This window comes from Schistocerca nitens, chromosome 3 (genome assembly GCF_023898315.1).
Source record: "Schistocerca nitens isolate TAMUIC-IGC-003100 chromosome 3, iqSchNite1.1, whole genome shotgun sequence".
NCBI lineage: Eukaryota > Metazoa > Arthropoda > Insecta > Orthoptera > Acrididae > Schistocerca > Schistocerca nitens.
Window position 1 is genome coordinate 718,286,248 of NC_064616.1, and position 21,183 is coordinate 718,307,430.

Sequence of the window (21,183 nt, forward strand, 5' to 3'; positions counted from 1 at the left end):
TGCTTCAAAAATATTTTCTGGTAATTTTTCTTCATTTCACTACTTTCATGCACCTATATTCCCATTTCCTTATCTTGAGCTCTGCAGAAATTTCTTAATCTTCTGTACAGTAGTTCTCTAGAGTGCAAATACTTATTTCATTTTCTTTCAGATCATGCTTGTCATAATAAAATCGTATAGTGACTCAGTTGGGAATAAAAACTACTCTAATGTACTCTACAAATACTGGACATTTTTATGACTGAGCTATTTATATCAACACTATCTATGTTACATTTGCCTCCCACATGTGAGTTCAAAAATTTCGTGTCCTTCTCACGTATTGACCTGCAATGTCTTGCAGTTCTTCTGACTCTGTCTGGAGCTTGGTGCTGCTGTTATTGATGGTGATTCTACTGGTGGTGGTCACAATTCTACTGTTTGTGATGTTGATGTTGGTGGAGAGGACTATGCTCTGACAGTGCTGCTGCTGCTTGTGTAGATGGCTCTGGAGCTACCTTTTTAGTAGATTCTTCTGATGGATGATGAATCTATGGCTACAAATGATAATTCTTCCTCTTGAACTTTTGAGGTTGATAGAGCTTCAGCTGTACATTCTGCAGGCATTGAGATTAATTCTTGTACTTTTACTCTTGGAGTATTAACCATAATCATGTTTAGTATAGCTTTGTACAATGCAGTCTTCCCCGTGTAGTTTCTGTGTAGTTGATGTTTTGCGTAATGTTCTACATCTACATCTACATAGATGCTCCACAAGCCACTGTATGGTGAGAAGTGGAGGGTATCCTGTACCACTACTTGTCATTTTCCCTCCATATAAGCTCTAATTTCTTGTATCTTAACTTTGTGGTTCTTATGTACAACGTATGTTGGTGGCAATAGAATCGTTCAGCAGTCAGCTTCAAATGCTGGTTCTCTCAATTTTCTCAATAGTGTTTCTCAAAAAGAACATCGTATTCCCTCCAGGAATTCCCATTTGAGTTCCCGAAGCAACTCCATAACACTTGCGTTTTGGTTGAACCTACTGGTAACATATCTAGCTGTCCGCCTCTGAACTGCTTCAATGTCTTCCTTTAATCTGACCTGGTACAGGTCTAAAACACTTGAGCAGTACCCAAGAATAGGTCACACCAGCATCCTATACGTGGTCTCCTTTGCCAATGAACCATTCTTTCCTAAAATTCTGCCAATAAACTGAATTCCACCACTTGCCTTCCCTACCATAGTTTTCACATGCTCGTCCCATCTCATATCGCTTTGCAAAGTTACGCCCACATATTTAAACAACTTGACTTTGCCAAGCAGCACACTAGTAATACTGTATCTGAACATTACAGGTTTGTTTCTCTACTCATAATGTTATCTTACATTTCCTCACATTTAGGGCTAGTTGCTATTCATTACACCAACTGAAAATTTTGTCTAAGTCATGTTGTATCTTTCTACAGTCACTCAACTTTGACCCCTTACCACACACCATGGCATTATCAGCAACAACTGCAGATTGCTGCCCACCCTTTCTGCCAAATCATTTATGTATATAAAGAACATCAGCAGTCCTATCACATTTCCCTGGGGCACTCCTGATGAGACCCTTGTCTCTGATGAACATTCACCACAAGGACAACATACTGGGTTCTGTTATTTAAGAAGTCTTTAACAATTCAGTCAAATGTTTTCCAGAAATCTGGAAATATGCAACCTACCTGCTCCCTTCATCCATAGTTTCCAGTATATCATGTAAGAAAAGGGCAAGCTGAGTTTCCCATGAGTGATGCTTTCTAAAACCATGCTGATTTGTGAACATAAGTTTCTTAATCTCAAGAAAGTTTATCATATTCAAACTGAGAATTTGTTCAAGGATTCTGCAACAAATAGAAATTAGGGATATTGATCTGTACTTTTGTGGGTCTGTTCTTTTACCTTTTTTACGTACTGGAATCACCTGCACTTTTTTCCAGGCACTTGGGACTTTGTGCTGGGCAAGAGATCCATGATAAATAGGTTAGGGACCAATGCTGTAGAGTACGCTTTGTGAAACTGAACTGGGATTGCATCCGATCCTGATGATTTTTTAAAAATCTGTCAGTTGTTTCTCTATGCCAGGTATGCTTATTTCTATTTCATCTGTACAGGAGTCTGCCTGATGGTCAAATGATAGTATGTTTGTACAGTTCTCTTGTGTGAATGATTTCTTGAACCTGAAATTTAAAACTCAGTTTTTGTAAGTGTAAATTCACTCAGTCTGTAGTGCAGTAGTTGTTCATTTGTTTTGTTTTGAAAGCCACCATCCATTCGTTTAGCAAGTCAGTCAGTCAGGCTCTAGCTCTTGGCTGTGATATGAGTGCATCTACAGGGTGGCAACTTAAGTGATTATACTTATCTGTATTATTTTTATTAAATTTTGTGCATGTTTCCCAGTTTAAGCACGTTAATCTCGCATTTTTGTAAGTGTAAATTCATTCATTCTTTAGCGCAATAGTTGCTCTTTAACACATCAGCATTAAAGGATGGATAAGCCCCTCCATAGTTTAAAAACAAAATTTGGTGGATGCTTAAAAAGCAAAGGCTGTTGCACTCTAGGTTCAAAAGGGGGTGCACAAATGATGACAAGTGAAGGTTAATAGAGATTCCTGTGTCTTTTTGGAGATCTCTGCAGAGTGCAGAGTGAAAATCTCATTTTGATTAACATATGACTTTTCAACCTAACTGCATCTGTGAAACAAAATATTTGCTGGTATTGTTTCTTTCTAATAGGCCTACTTCTTTTAGCTTACTATCATGATGATGAACATCACATCCTCCGCCAGTTTTCATAAAGGATTCTTCATAGTGTCTTTGCATTTCATACAGTGATGCATCTGGTTCTGTATTGCCTTTTATGCTGTGCTGTATCTGTGTTTGTGGCATGACTGAAGTCAGTCCCTTCCCATGGCTTGCTGACGAGATGAATATTTAACCCTTTTTCATATTCTAATATGGCTTTAACTTTCTTTCACAGTTAATAATTAGATTTCACTATTAACAGTTACTGCCATAAAGTATTGTTCAGTTGTGAGACTTAGGTCTAGATTGCTACATTCATGAAATTTTTCTATGCTTGACTTGTATATGAAAAATCTTGATGAGTCAATTGTTTTCACATGTGTTTTCACAGTCCACAGACAGAATTTTTAACCAGTTTAGTAATGATGCATAGTATTTGAATTCTTAGAAACTAGAACAAAGGTTCTGTTTACTACTATTGTCCAAAGTTCATCATTTACAGCTCACCACTTTTGGTGCACCATTCATACATCGGCATTACCTTCTCCAACAACCTTCCAAAGTTTTTTTTTTTTCCTCCCAGTATGTTTAATTCAAGCTCTGCATCACATTTTCCCACAGCTATTTATGACTATTGTGCACAACTACACAGTTACTTGAATGAAAATCTGATGTTATTTGTACAAAATAATCTGATTCCAACCATTCTTACAGTGAAACATTTTCATCAGGACATATTCTGCTGCAGAGTGAAAAATTCATTCTGGAATTTCTGCATTATTATACATGTTCTAATACCTTCTATCACAACATAAAAGGCACTTTTTCAGGATGTATTATTTGTGTATTTATGATTCAGAAACACCATTCTAAAGTGGCTTTGAAGAGAGAATATTTCAAAATGTGTGCCAAAGCTGATGTTAATTACTAACGTTGTTTCCTTTATGTTGCACAATATTTGTGCATAGAATTAAAATACCATGTTCTATATGGTGTACAAATTGTATCTTAATTAGCAGTAGCAATGGGCTACTGACATATACATATGTTACCATACAAACTTCAGTTTCCCAATGTATTTGTATATGTATGTGTGTATTTAAATAAATGATGACATCATTTTCATTTAAATGTCTGAATGTGAATAATACATAAATAATTAAAATAAAGAATGAAATGGTACCATAAATAAGATCATTTACAGTGAGCCCCAGATCCAAACTGGGGCAAAAACTTGATAGTGGATTCCCTCCCCCCCCCCCCCCCCCCCCCGATCATTTGAAATAGGATGTCAAAAATATCAATTTACCAAAAATATGTTCATTTTACAGTACACATCTTTCTGAAGAGTTTGATATATAAAACACACATGTTTCAGGAAATGGAAGACATTTTATTTTGTCTTAAGTGTGCCAAAGTGCAGTGCCACACTTCTTCACACAGCATTCTTCTATTGCACATCACTGTATTTCACTACGTGGGATTCACACATGTAAATTTTTCAATGGAATCTATCAAACCTACACTGAAGTGCCAAAGAAACTGGTAGACCTGCCTAACATTGTGGAGGGCCCCCGTGAGCATGCACAAGTGCCACAACATGATGTGGCATGGACTCAACTAATGTCTGAAGTAGTGCTGGAGGGAACTGACACCATGAATCCTGCAGGGCTGTACATAAATCTGTAAGAGTAGAAGGGGATGGAGATCTCTTTCCAACAGCTCATTGCAAGGCATCCCAGATATGCTCAATAATGTTCATGTCTGTAGAGTTTGGTGGCCAGCAGAAGTGTTTAAACTCAGAAGACTGTTCCTTGAGCCACTCTGTAGCAATTCGGGATGTGTGGGGTGTTGCATAGCTCTGCTGGAATTGCCAAAGTCCATCAGAATGCATGATGGACATGAATGAATGCAGGTGATCAGACAGGATGCTTACGTATGTGTCACCTGTCAGTCATATCTAGACCTGTCAGGGGACCCATATCATTCCAACTGCACATGCCCCACACCATTACAGAGTCTCCTCCAACAACTTGAACAGTCCCATGCTGACATGCAGTGTCCATGGATTTATGAGGTTGTCTCCATACCTGTACACATCCATCTACTTGATACAGTTTGAGACGAGACTCGTCTGACCAGGCAACATGTTTCCGGTCATCAACAGTCCAATGTCAGTGTTGATGGGCCCAGGCGAGGCGTAAAGCTTTGTGTCATGCAGTCATCAAGAGTACATGAGTCGGCCTTCAGCTCCAAAAGACCATATCACTGAAGTTTCATTAAATGGTTTGCACGCTGACATTTGTTGATGGCCCAGCATTGATTTCTGCAGTAATTTCCAGAAGTCTTGTACTTCTGTCACCTTGAATGATTCACTTCAGTCATTTTTGGTCCCATTCTTGCAGGATCTTTTTCTGGTCACAGCGATGTCAGATGTTTGATGTTTTACTGCGTTTCTGATATTCATGGTACACTTATGAAATGGTCGTATGGGAAAATCTCCACTTCATCACTACCTCAGAGATGCTGTGTCCCATCGCATGTGCAGTGATTATAACACAACACTCAAACTCACTTAAATGTTGATAACCTGCTATTGTGGCAGCTGTAACTGATCTGATTTGATTTGATTTGATTTGATTTATTTCGTGTTCCATAGGTCCAACTGTGTTGGATACACAAGGACGTGGAACGAGTCAGTTTTTTACAAATACAATCTGATAATCTAATAGCATATACAGAAATTTGAGTACATAATTATATAAAAATTTATACAGTAAATTCTTTGGGCAGCAATACAGAAAAAGAAAATACATATTTTCTTAGAATCATTAAAACACTACAGAACACAGATACGGAGAACACACAGTTACAGAGCTCAGGTTAAATAAAATTCATAGTGGCATTATGTCAACTTGTATTATATAATATTAAAATATTACAATTTATTTAGTTAAAAATTCATCTAGACTGTAAAAAGCTTTTTCTAGCAAAAATATTTTTAGTGCTTTCTTAAACTCACTCTTGTTATGAATCTCTGTCTTTATTTTGGGAGGAAGAGCATTGAAGAGTTTTGCTCCAGTGTAGTGGACACCCTTTTGTGCCAAGCTCAAATTTCTGAGTTCACTGTGTATGTCATTCTTCCTCCGTGTATTATGCTCGTGATAATTACTGTTTGGTTGAAATATCTCTATATTTTTACAAACAAAACACATGAGAGAAAAAATATATTGGCATGTAGTTGTGTATATTTTAAGATTACGAAAACTATTTCTACAAGAGTCTCTTGGGCGCAATCCACATATAATTCTTAAAGCTCGCTTCTGTGCAATGAACACTTTCCTTGCTAATGGCTGGTTGCCCCAAAAAATAATTCCGTACTCAATGAGACAATGAAAATAGCCATAATATGCCACTTTTGCAGTGTTAGGTTCAACACATGTAGTGACAACCCGTAAAGCATAGGTAGCAGAGCTAAGCCTCTTACAGAGGTCAATAATATGTGAAGACCAGTTCATTTTCTTGTCAATGTGCACTCCAAGAAATTTTGTTGTTTCCATTCTAACTATTGGTTGATTACCACATGTCACACTTATCTCTCTCTCTTTTTCTGTTTTTGTACAGAATTGAATAAAGCTGGTCTTACTGGAATTTAATGAGAGACCATTCACCTTGAACCAATTAACTATATCTGAGAGTATGTGATTAATGAGTTCCTCAAGATTGTTGTCTGTTCTACTGCTCATAAAAATTGTGGTATCATCAGCAAATAATGTAAATTTACACGGCAGGCTTGTACATGATGGTAGATCATTTATAAAAATCAGGAATAATAGTGGCCCAAGAATTGAGCCCTGGGGCACTCCACATGTAATGGAACTCCATTCAGAATCTGAGGAAGTGTCACATACTCCACCCAAGCTATTCAACACAACTTTTTGTTTCCTGTCTTGGAGGTACGATTGTAGCCAATTGCCTGCAACACCACTTATTCCTACTAATTTTGCTTTTTGCAAGAGAATCTGGTGATCAACACAGTCAAACGCTTTGGATAAATCACAGAAGACACCAAGTGCTAGCATTTTTTCATTAAGAGTTTCTAGGACTTCATTTGCAAGTGCGTAGACTGCATCTTCTGTTGAACGGCCCTTTTGAAAGCCAAACTGGCTCTTACTGAGAACTTCGTTCTTCATGAGATGAACAGTAATTCTTACATGTATTAGCTTTTCTAGAATTTTGGAGAAAGCTGTCAGCAAAGAGATAGGTCGATAGTTAGTTAGTTCAGCTTTATCGCCCTTTTTGTACAGGGGCTTCACAATGGCATACTTAAGTCTAATGGGAACAACACCTTTCTGAAGGGAAGCATTGAAAATGTGACAGAGAATGTCCCTTATCCACACACAAGAATATTTCAATAAATTACTAGATATATTATCAACCCCTGCAGAATTCGTACTTTTTAGAGACATGATGATTTTTTGAATTTCTTCTACAGTAACAGGATTAAGGTGCATTTCTGAAATTTTGTTTGAATATACGGCTTGACAAAGAGTTACAGCTTCGTCAACATCGGGCTTGCAACCAATCTAACAAGTGCACCAGACACTTGTTGTCTTATGTAGGTGTTACTGATTGCAGCACCATATTCTGCCTGTTTACATATCTCTGTATTTGAATATGTATGCCTGTGGTGCCTCTCCTGCTCAGAGTCCACCAATTTAACATCCTACCCCTTTTTTCTAAAGAAAAATAAAAAAGAAACCTCACACTTAATACTGCATGGGATTATTTGTGACTGGGAGAATAACAACTCTTCATAAAATTTGCACTCTTTATTGCCTATTAGCTAGCAGTTTTCCTTTTGTGTGATATAAAATTAAATACAAATATTGGAAACATAAAGCCAGTAAAGTTAAGACACATGCAAGACAGTGCACATTTCTTCAATCCATAACTCCCAGCATTTTTTCTCTCTATCTTGCCATAGCTTTACACTGACTTGCTTTCCTTTCTGCAAAAGAATCTGTTACCTTATTACAGTTCGTCATACATTTTACAACATGAAAAATCGAAATGTCGTTGTCTAATACAGAAAAAAAATGCTAACATGAATAGAACCCAATATTGGTGTTGTTTCTCAATTTGATAACATCTATTTTGTCACTGTCTGATAGATAAAATGAAATAGCTGTTTCTAATATTGCAGTAATTGTAACACATGCCAAAAAAGCGAGACTGTTTTGGCACAAATGGTCATTTTTATATACCTCATTTACATAATTAATGAGACAGAACATAATTCACAAAGTACCAATATAAAATGTCTATTAGGCCTACTACAAGCAAAAAGTTTTATATTAGGGAAGTTTCACATTTCATTCATATGCTCCAGTTTCTCAAGCATGAGATCGAAAAGAAAGAGTACAAAATTTCTACATAAATTTGGGCTCATTATATTCTACCCTTAATTTTTGTGATGTCCCCTTTTCTTCTCCTTCCTCATTCTAACAAACAATCTTGTCATCACTAATACTGTAACTATTCCTGCTCTTGTCAAAACTTATTTTCCAGTTAACTTCCCGAGCCCTGCCAGAATAACTGGTTCATGTCCCCGCAATTTATTCTCCAGTTAGGCATTATTACATGTTGGTACAATGTACTTTTTGCACTATTCCAAGAATAGAACTTAAGCAGTTGCTAACTGAGGACTGTAAAACTGGTCATTAGGAGTGTAGGGTTCTGTCAAAAATGGTTTCTTCAAAATTTTATTTTCTTGGTTACGCCAAGAAGATTATATGTAATCTTTCTTACTTGTTATTCCTGTTAGTCATTTATTCATTTATTATCACCCTGGTAGTCTGAATCTATAGATTTCACAATAATTATAACAATGCTGATCATTTGCACATCCAATCAACCACACACAAAAACAGCAATTGTCATTCACCTGAAATTGCAATCCTTGGCAGATTGCCCTGGTTCACCCCCCCCCCCCCCCCACCTCTCTATCTTGGTTATTTACAATGAGAAGCATGTGATTGCTGAACACTGAGATACAAGCTCTGTTGTCTACTTTTGTCTACTTGATAGATTAATCACTAGAAAAATAGCAGCTGCAGCAGAAACAAAAGAGTGTTCGGGAATAAGAAGCAATGAAGATTTCTAGGAAAATATGCGTTAAACATTGGAGGTAATGGAAAAACAAAGATTACTCTTTATTGGACAATGAATGAAAGAAGAAGGGCTAGCAAAAGAACTACTCTTATTTCTGGAAAAGGCACTCAACAGTAGCCTGGACCTCATAAATAATAAAAGAACTGGAAATAAACAACTTCAAATAATCAGTAGCAACAGATAGAAACACTTTAGAACCTACAGTCATCTGTTTAGAAGATATCAAGGTAGGAGAATGTAAATAAAGAGGAATAATGTGCATGGAGGAAAGAAAAAAGTAGCATGGTGGAGATGAAGGGGTACTGGAAACATAGACAGTAGAGGATATGACATTATGTGAGACCAGTTGGTTAATGCAAAGATGAAAAGGAAATAAATGATAAAAGAGGACCAATTAAATACATACATACAAACCCAGATGTGAACTAATATTTTTGAAAATTGTAACACACCAACTGAATGACCTGAATGAATCTAAATATGGAATATGTATGGAACTGTGTACCAGCAGTAAGTTATTATGCATTCTTAGATAAGGCATTCATGTCGGATCAATATGATCATTTTCTGTGTGATTAGAAAGATCAGCATTATGTCAAACTCAATCAGTGGAGGACCATCAAAGAAAGTGGAAATGTCAAATCAAATGTCAGTAATTCTTTGTTGATCTCAAAAGGTGCAATATCAGTAACTTTGTATGTTCAAAGAAGATAGAAAATTTGTCTCCAGGAAATGGATTTCTCATAAGGTGTCATTTTGTCTTGAGCAGGACCTCCTGATGTGTAAACAGTGACTGGAAAAGCTTTTTATATTGTCATAATAGGGCACTGAATGATCCACTGTGACCACAGTTTGCAGTGACCACCATCATGTTCACAGGGCCATGATACTTAATCACTGTTTCATAGATCTGCACTTTTGCCTGACTTATCACTCTTCAAAGTGTACAGTACATATCTGATTAACAACTTGTTTGTCACACCCAACCAGAAGCTACTGTTGATACTTGCTTAAAAACTGCTGGAGACAAATTTTCCAGAAATATATTCAGGCCCTCTATGATTTCATGCTATGAAATTTAGAGGCTCTGTTTTCAGTATTGTGGAGAGACCACAATGCATCACATTCAAGTTAATTATTTCTAGTTAATTATTTATTTCGGTCAAAGTTGTGATTTAATATAAGCAGTTACTTATTTTGACTCATCTTTTTAGACATCTGTATCCCATTTTACCTGCTTCATTTGCTGCAGTGTTCTATTTTCTCTTTTCATCAATCAAATTTAGTGTCTCATATGTTATCCAAGCATTTATACTGGGCCTTGTGTTTTTGTGCAGTTGTTCCTCTGCTGCTTTCACTACTTCAATCTTCAAATTTACCCATTCATCTTGCCCTGACGCAATGCTGTCAGGTGTTGTTGGTGGACATCCATCATGTTGGAAGTACATCGCCATTCTGTCACAGAGTGAAACATCGGTAGAGCATTATGTAGGAAATTAGCATACATTGCACCACTTAGATTCCCATCGATAAAATGGGGGCCAATTATCCTTCCTCCCATAATGCTGCACCATACATTAACCCACCAAGGTCTCTGATGTTCCACTTGTTGCAGCCATTGTGGATTTTCTGTTGCCCAATAGTGCATATTATGCTGGTTTACGTTACAGCTGTTGGTGAATGACGCTTCGTCGCTAAATAGAACACATGCAAAAAATCTGTCATCGTCCCGTAATTTCTCTTGTGCCCAGTGGCAGAACTGTACACAATGTTCAAAGTTGTCGCCATGCAATTCCTGGTGCATAGAAATATGGTACGGGTGCAAACGGTGTTGATGTAGCATTCTCAACACCGACATTTTTGAGATTCCCGATTCTTGTGCAGTTTGTCTGCTACTGATGTGTGGATTAGCCATGACAGCAGCTAAAACACCTACTTGGGAATCATCATTTGTTGCAAGTTGTGGTTGACGTTTCACATGTGGCTGAACACTTCCTGTTTCCTTAAATAACTTAACTATCCGGCAAACGGTCCGGACATTTGGATGATGTCATACAGGATACCGAGCAGCATACATAGCACATGCCCGTTGGGCATTTTGACCACAATAGCCATACGTCAACACAATATCAATCTTTTCCGAAATTGGTAAACAGTCCATTTTAATATGGGTAATGTATCACGAAGCAAATACCGTCCACACTGGCAGAATGTTATGTGATACCACATACTTATACGTTTGTGACTATTACAGCGCCATCTATCACAAAGCAAAAAAAATGATCCAACTGAAACATTCATATTTCTTTACACACTACACGAATATGCAATAAAAATGGGGGTTCCTATTTAAAAGACGCAGTTGATATCCGTTTGACCTATGGCAGCGCCATCTAGTGGGACAACCATAGCGCCATCTGGTTTCCCCCTTCAAGCTAGACAAGTTTTGTTCTTTGTAGTTTTTTTATGCTTATTTCATGAGATATTTGGCCCGGTCACTATCAATGGGCCACCCTGTATAATCTCCAGGCAAGTGCCACGATTGTTCCTAGTGTGTAGGCACAAGTCCAACTTGAGCTGTAAATATGAAAATGCATTTACATATTAAATGTATTTTTGTTCTTATACCATAATACCATGGCATTACCAATATCTTTGTGAATGTGATCCATGAATTAATTCATCTACTACTACTACTACTACTACTACTACCACCACCACCACCACCACCACCACCACCATGATTACATTTGAAACCATCCAGTGTCTCCAGGCTTCTTTCACATACACATCCTTCTTCCCTAAAATTTAAAATAAGTGTTAACAGTGCTTAAATTGTGCTTTATTCAAAGCCATACACAATTTCTCCTACTCCACTATGCTGTCTGGTACAGCAATCGTGTGTAGAATATTTGAATTAAAACAGTCTTGGTGGCAACTTATTATTTTATTAACAGCATGTTTCACCTTCATGGGTCATCTTCAGATTATCTTAAAATTTTCCTTTTACAACATATTAAAAACAATAAAATGTCTCTGTGCTAAACTGAAGCATGGATTGAATCAGATGGTTCTGCAAAGACCTTTCCTGTACTCACATTTTAAAAACTATAAAATAGCTCTGTGCTTCTATCTAACTATCTAACACAGAGCCATTTCATTGTTTTTAAAATGTTGGAGAAGGAAAAGGTCTCTGAAGGTCCATTTGATTTGATGCAGGCTTCAGTCTAGCACAGAGCGATTTTATTGTTTCTAATATGTTGTAAAAGGAAAACTTTGGGATAATCTGAAGATGCCCAATGAAGGCAAAATGTGTTTTTAATGAAACAATAAGTTCCAAACAAAACTGATGTCATCAACATGGTGGAAATGGCTAGTTCTGCTGAATACAACATGGTAACAGTGACATCTCTACATACACATGCCAACAAACATGAACAAAAATAAAAATGTCACAATAATATCTCACTTCAAACATAAAATGAAACTAACAATATATCCAGGGAAAATTGGGGGTTTAGGATGAGCACAAGCTAAAAATACAACAATAATAAACACTGCACCATTGTAAAACAAATAATATCCAAAAAAATTAAAATTACAACATTCCACTACACTAACATAACCACAGGAATTTGACATTTCCCCTGACCTATATAGCTTAGCTGCAACTATTGATACCACAAAACCATCAACTACAACTCCAAAAGCTGGAAGCAAAACCCCAATAGCTCCTAAACCCAAATACCTCAGATTAACTCATGAATTACAACACAGTTGTCCTACCAGAAATATACAATAGGTAAAACATCACAATTACTATAGAAGAAAACCAAAACAAAAATTATTTACCAACAAAATCCTTCGGCATTTCCAGCTAGGTTGGCCACCACATGCATGCTCTCACACACACACACACACACACACACACACACACACACACACACACACACACACACAAATTCTGCTAAAACAACCACTTGTGAACTGCACTGTCATATCCGCACATAACTAAAAAGCAATAAAAAAATATTAGACTTCTTTCTGCACAAGAAACATCAAACTAATCAGACCTAACAAAAATGCCAACCACATAAATAAAAAAAACTTTAGTAACTCATTGAAACATGTCCACAACTCACGTTACTGGAACAACTACCTAAGCCCAAAACCACATTAGCACAATGACAATCAAAAATCAAATGAATCCAGTACCACACGTTAAACTCAGCATGTACACATCGATCGCCAAAGAGCACCATCAAATACAACAACATGACATCTACAAATCAACTCAAAAACACCACATTGCAGTGACGTCACACAAGACAACACCATTACATCAATGGGTCAAAGCAAATGAGTGGAATCAGATGCTTCCATTGACCCCTTACTTCTGTTGAATGAATCTGGGGCCAGCCTAAGGTTCACAAATGTTCCTTTCTATTATCTTTTCCAGTGTGTCACCATCTGTTTGTGTGCCTTAACCTACTTCATGGCTATTAGAATTTTTAAAATATTGGCTCAATCTTCCTGCTTGCTTAAGCCCTGCTTGTTGGTATGTTGAGTGTGAGTTCAAGAGGCCTGCATGTGTTTGTACCAACTGTTTATTATACCAGCATAAATTTGTGATTCTCTGTAATTAAGACATACTGTGTTTTTGCCTTCTTATATATGATAGCTTTGTGGACTTTGGTTCAAGTTACCTCATCTATTGCTGTGAGTGGCTTTGATGCTTGCTTGTTAACTTGTTAATTCTGGGAGAAAATGATTCATGCTAATTTCTTGGTATAGAGGTATTGTCTGCTAACGTAATCAAAGTTTGTTTGCAACCATGTGCATCCGTTCAAACCTTGTTGGTTTGATGTCCCGTGTGGCGGCCCCTTGTTACCGTTACTCCGTTGACCATTGTTTTGAACTGAATTGCAGTTGGCAGGTGATTCTTCTCATCTCCTTGTTGAGATTTTGGTGTGTGTTCTTTAATAATGCCCCCATTATTTTCAGCTATTAATACTTCAGGGCTTGGTTTCTGCTCCTTTATTGGCTCGTAGTCATCTTTTGTTCAGTTCCATGATTGAGGGGTTAAAGATCATTAATGATTTGATTATTTGTTGAACTTAAAGATAATTTTTCTTGCCAGGTAATACTAGCAGCTCCTAGCACCACGTGCAGAACTGTCTCAATTATCCAGGGGATGTCTATATCTGATTTACGCTGAATAACTACCAGTGTGCAACCAGGTGGATCCTGTGGTTGTGGGTTGCACTGCCTCCTGATCAACAATACTCTTAGTAGCCAAAAAAATTGTTTGAAGCAACATTGTACCTGTCCTGGTTTTTTTTTTTAATTATGCATTTTTTTAAAATGTGTGTGTGTCTTTTTGGGAAACTGAACATAAATTTTAAGGTCATTGTTTTAGTAATTTCTAATTTTCATTCCTTTGGTGAGTGGTGTTGTGGGACATTCTGTGAGACCAAGAAACAGTAAATCAGTAAACAGCCTGTCAGAAAATATGATGAGGTGAATTTCTAAATTGTTTGTAACACGAATTCTTCTTGTTGTTGCTGTCATTTTGAAGCATAAGTACTGTAGTAATTTTCTGCATCATTCTTACGTCACATAACCTTGTGCTAAAAAATCTTTTGTGTGCTGATAATTACGTGGTATCTCATAATAGGAACTGAAACTTAGTGATAAGTGATTAATTCTCAAGGAACTGCAACAAATTTCTTTGCCTCTCTGATGTGTGTTATTGATAGCATTTCCTTTAATAACTATGAATAGTTAAGTGCAAACCTTATTTGTTGTCTTTGAACATAGACATTTTCATAACTATATATAACATTTTGGGTTTCCTCCATTTTCAGCAGTACAGTGTGCTCAGCATAAGAATTTCATGATGTGCACATCCCTGAACATGAACTGCAGTGTTTACTTTGCATTCAAGTAAGACTTTAATACAAAGTCTTACTTGAATGCAAAGTAAACACTGCAGTTCATGTGTAGGGATGTGCACATCATGAAATTCTTTTGAGACCTGTTTTTGTTGTTGTTCTTAACATGTTTTAGTTAGGTTTTGAAAGCTTACAAGTAAATTTTTCTTAATTGGTTTGACTAATCCTTTAAGCATACATTGATCAATAAATATCTTGGTCATGAATGATGTTCAACCCTTACTTGGGCTAGTCCTCCCCCTCTTAGACAACCCCATGCAGTAGCTGTGTACCAACTGAGTTATGAAATTTACAAATAAGTAAATGACATAACATTATTGCTTAGTATTCATCACAAAATTTCACTCATATCACTTGCAAATTGCAGATTGCATGTCCATCTGTTTTTATGTGTTGACAAAACTTCAGAAGATTCTCTATTTGGACTGCACATTTCATGTTTGTTGACAGAAGACTAGGTAAGTATAGAAAGAAGGTATATTCTCAAATTTAACTTATAATGTGTGTGTGTGTGTGTGTGTGTGTGTGTGTGTGTGTGTGTGTGTGTGTATTTATGTTGGTGTTGCATTCTTCTTCTTGTAGGTGAGAACAGCAGTTTATGCATTGTTGTAGCAGCAAGATAGTGCAAGCATTCTTTCTTGTCCAATGTGCAATTATTCTTGAAAGTAGCTGTACACTACTGATGCCTGTGTGGGATCAAAACTAGTGCTTGTACATTATGCTGGTTAGAAAGCAAGATTGCTAACAATGTGAATGGACAGGATACTAAATATGTTGACTATTTTTATTTCTTTAATTTTTCTGTCTCTCACATTTATATGTCCAAGGCAGCTGCCTAGCTCACTTTAACAGTAGAGCCCACCATGGCGGTGTGTAATGAGTTAACAGTGTTTGTCTATGAGTGTAGTGTATTTTAGGAGGGACAGGTAGCTAGACGTAGTAGTGTGTCCCTAATGGTTGGGGTTATGGAGCTTGGACAGCATGTAAGAAGTGAATGTCCACATAGTGACCAGACTTAGATGCAAAATGAGAACCAAAAGTGTTGTGGGAAGCTTTAGGGGATGTAAAAGGGTCTGGAGATTAAGCTGGAGTATGTGATGGTGTCACTGCAGCAGATGTGAATGTCTTTCACAGCTAGCAGAGCCTCCACAATGTAACATGTGCAGTTTATAATGACAGTGGTGCAGACATTGTACACAGGGACAATGATCAGGTCTGGATTTATTTTAGGGTAATGGGTGGCAATTCTTTCAGCTGTTAAAGCATTTGTATAACAGGGAAATGGATCTAGTAAAAGTAGGTGAGGCAAGGTAATATATTTCTGGAAGATTATTGAGGAGAGGGTGGCAGGCAGGGGTTATGTGGTTAGACTGGTGGAGTATATAAATTTAGGTGCAACTGTGATAAATGGGTCACAATGTTACAGAATGTCTAAGAGAGCACAAACAACAGGTGTGCCTCAATCTATCAAATGAGCCAGCCATACCTGAACGTAATGAAACCTGCAGTCAGGTTAGATGGTTGCTAATGTTCAATTTTAGCAAAAGCACCATACCAGTGTAAAAGGGAAAATGAGATATACAGCTGAGATTACTAAACACACAAACAATTTTAATTTTGATAATGCTTGGCTGCCAGCATCTTGGATGTTTGGCTCTGTGCTATGAATCTGCCACTGGCAGTTGCAGACATAAACACATCCAAGGTGCCTCTCACACTCAGCCCTGCAGTCACTAGTGCAGTGGAAAATGCTTCTGCCAATCATTGGAATGTCATTTAATAGCCAATCATGAACATTTATGGCAATAAACCTTATAAATACTCTCCTTAAGTTTGCAAAACTATGACAATATGTTCCAGTGTGCAGTCAGTTCTCCAAAGGAGGTTCCACCAAGAAGTGCCAAAATGTCACCTCAGAAGATTCTGGCAACAATCATGCCTTAACAAAATCCAAGTACTTTTAGCATTATTAACAGTGGATGTGAAAGACTATGTTCCTGCAGCATATACTTCCTTGTTTTCTGAGTAGAGGATAATATGAGAATTGTTGATCTATATGAACTACTCCACCCACTATTCAAGTGGTTTCATCATTCACTTTCAGTGGTTTTCTACTTACATCATTTCAGTGATATGTTCTGATCTGAAAAATGCATCACACCTCTTATCACTCCAATGTGAAGTAATTACTTTGCCTCTTCACACCTAGTCACATGTCTTTCCATAACAACTTGACAGTGTTGTGAAAGTCTTGTGAGTTAATGAGCATTTTGCTCTCATTTAAATATAAAGCTGAAAAGATCAGCCTACAGGAATTATGAAATGAATTGTCTCATCCAGGACTGTGTGCCACAAAGGGCAAAGATTCACCATGAGATGGGGAAACTCACAGGTGTCCATTGTTTATTGAGGCCTAAGTCCTGTAGTGTGTGAGTGAGACAGGCTGAACCTACGTCACAGGGAAACCCAGTAGAATCCATTTGTGGCCAACGAGACGTACCAGGGTTAAATATGGCGGACCTAAGGTCAACCATAAAGGGAAACATTTATGAAAACTATTTGATGCTGTAGTAATGCAGGGAATCAAGTCACAGTAATTTTAATCTGCCATCCTCCATAAAATTTCATAGTGATAGCAATAAAACCTGAATATTTATCATATATATAATAGTTTAGGATTTACTGTTAAAGTGAAATTAACAAGTTTTGTAACAAAGACCTGAATGCTAAATTCTGAACGCTTTGGTCAGTCTTAATGATTGACATTTCATATAGAAGCGCATCTTTAAAATCACAAATGATGTAAATATCAACTCTATAACTTTATTGTTTAAAAGGTATAGCAAATTTAAATTATCAGTATTTTCAGTTAAGCATCAGATCATCATTTCCTCCACACAAAACACAGTGAATGATGACAGCATGTCACCTTATTGAATCATTAGGTAATAGAATATTTGTTGTAAAGTTTAGTTCTTTATTTATATATCAGAAAGCACATTGGTGCAAGGCTACTGCTCGTGTCATTCAAAGCTGAGAAGGAAATTGTATTGGTTTTATGTAAAAGAATGTAGCGTTTATTATGTAGTGGATATCATTGTTACTTTATTTAGAATGTGAAAGTGGTCAAGATTTGATTATTTAAATATGTTAAAATGTAAAATAATGTGGAATAAGCTGTAGCCAATCAGATGGACGTCTGCAGGAAAGGGAACTGCCCTAGTCAGTTGAGCGAGGACAATGTTCGGCACGCAGGCAATGTGGTCAGAGATGGGCAGAGGGACATTTCGGCTGGAGACACCAAAGGGTACAGTTCAGATGCAGACACAAAGCAGATGATCGGTCCTTAGGTAGCTAGGAAGTGAAATGACTTAGAAAATTTCGCTTCGTGTGGTATCATGGGACTTAGTCCCTGAGTGGTGAGCAGCCACATGCCTGGTGTGAACACTAACTTTTTGCATAGTTAACGAGGTGGAGTAGGGGACCTGTAATTCGCGACGAGATTTTGAATGATCGAACTCTGTCAAATGGATATGCACTCGAGTGTACCAGTAACTCTCAATACGACCACTTTCGCTATTAGTTTTCTTTTTGAATAAACATTATTGTAACCAAATAGCAACTGTGTGTTCTACATCATTTATGGGTCATTAATTTAGTCCCTGATATTATTATTACTGTTATTATATGTTATGCTAACTTTGTGTTTCACAAACTTGCCATCAGCCACCAATTTAACCAAAGGGTCGGAAGTGTCTAATTTAGTGCATGTAATGCGACACGTGCAGTTCAACCCCTAGATGAGTTTGACCAAAGACATTTCAATGAAGAGGAACTGCATGTGTGACTGAAAAACTTGGGGGCTCATCCAGGATAGGAACTTCGAAAGTGTTATTTGATGGATAAGAATCTTGCAGAGTGTTGGAGCAGGATTGGATTTAGGAAAGTATTAGTTGTGAAATATGAAGTCTGGAAAGTTTAGAACTGGATTTGTGTTCTGCAATATGTTTCCAAATGTATTATCTGAACTTTGATAATCAGGACCTCTCACAAAAGTTAAATGTGAGATTGGTTCAGGACTGAATATTAGGTTTCTTTAATAATTGTGAAATTACAATTGCAATTCTCACAATTAATGACCTGGGTCCCAAGTCTGTGGCAGTTCAGGCAGTTTGCATGGGAGCTCTGAGCTATGAATTTTGCAACAGTTGTGTGCACCGAGTTTTAGCAGTGGTTAGGAGTGATAAAAAAGTAACGCGGAAGAAGAGGTGACATCGAAAGCACGTGGTTCCAGCCAGCACTGGCATCTTCAATGGCAATTCATTGCACAGTGGTGGTTGCAGTACCACAGCAGAGGCTACGAGATCTTCAGCAGCGGCTTCAGCTGCAACATCAGCAGTAATTGGCAGGATGATCCACCATGACAAAGCTAAGTACCTGCACTGATAGAGAAATTATGTATGGTTCTGTAGTTCAATCACCAACAACAGACATCGTTAATATTAAGCAGTTGGCCAGTGGATCCCATAATAATAGTGAGCCGCTTAGCCTGAAGTCAGAGTGGGAGAACATGATCGCCAGTGAATTTAGTAGAGCAATAGTCCGAAATCAGGCAAAGGAGATGAATTTGGGGGAGACATGATGTCACAATTAATGAAAATGATAAGAGGATTGGCATCCAAAATTGATTCTGTTAAAACCGATATCGGTGACGTAAATTTAAAAATTGATTCAGTTAAAACCCATATGGTTGATGTAAATTTCAAAATTGATTTGGTTCAATCTGAAATAGGTTTGGCTGTGAAAGATGAAGTAGGTAAAGTGGCTAGTGGAATTGAGGAATTGGTAGACGGAAAATTAAACACCATTTGGGATGAAATGGGCAAAATTTCTGAGGAATTTGGGATACTTGACTCTAAGGTAGATAATGTGGAGAAAAATTTCAGTGATAAGGTGTAGAAGTTGAAGACAGATCTGGGCGGCAATGTAAGAAATTGTATGAGTAGGCAAGTTGCTCTAATGGCTGAGACAACAGAGGCTCTTAGCAACTTATCTGTTCGAATAGGTAAAGGGGAGAAAGAAGTAGATAAAATAAAGGACCAAGTAGAATATGGCATTAAAATTGGAAATAGTAAAGTTAAAAATCAAACGAATGAAATAAATAGCGAACTGAATTCTGTAGCTGCACATAAAACCTCTACAGTGATCAGTGTTCCATGGATGAACTCAGGATTGGTCAAATGTTTGCAGATGACAGGAAATATCACCCAGTAAATCTTCTAGCAGCATGCAGGGATTGTTTTATAAGGGGAATGTCCAGCGAGGCGACGATAAAATTCGTGAAAAGACATTTGGAAGGTGAGTCGCAATCATGGGCAAATATACACAGTGATATGTTCACTACCTACGAAATATTTGAAACCAGTTTCCTGAACAAGTTCTGGAGTGAAGCGAAGCAAACGTGACTCCAAAATAAGTTTCTGAATGGGCCAACATTTAAATACGGGAACGGTTTCATGTGATAATTTTGTAAACATGAACTTGCAAGATTAATGCATGTGAAACGTCCAGTGGGAGTGCTTAATGAAATTATGATGTTGAAAAGGCGTTACTGGAAAATTTGCAGTGGGATCTAGTGCACAGTCCTAGCAACCCAATAGACGAATTTTTGCACTTTGTAGAAAAATTAGAATGGGCGATGAAATTTAAACTGCAAAGTAAGCAGACAAATAGTTTTCAGAGTGGAAATCATAACTACAGTCCACGTGATTACTATGGAAGACATCTGGGAAGTTATCAACGGAACACAAACAACAGTTTTAATAAGGGAAACGGTAACAGGAGCACATCCAATGATAAATTTCGTGACAGGGACCAACACCAAGATCGTAGATTGGAGGGACTGGCATGTGGAAAAATGAACCAGTGTAATGGGAGATCAGGAAACTAAGTTTCACCGCATCTCAGGTCCGGAGGTGGCAAAATAAACCAGCAATGAGTAGGACGTGAGTAAACAGAATTCTGATAGGTGTTAATAAATTGGCAGAAAGGCATCAGAATTTTAAAATGAAATTAGTAAGAGATGAGAATCAAATAAGTAAATTTTCAATTCAGAGCATGCATAATAGGCGTAATCCTAAGATAATTTATTTATTTATTCATACAGATAGGGCCCTCTGTTGGGCAGCCCATTTGCTGGGTGCCGGTCTTCCAATTTGATGCCACTTCGGCGACCTGCAGTCAATGAGGATGATAGGATGATGATGAGGACAGCACAACACCCAGTCCC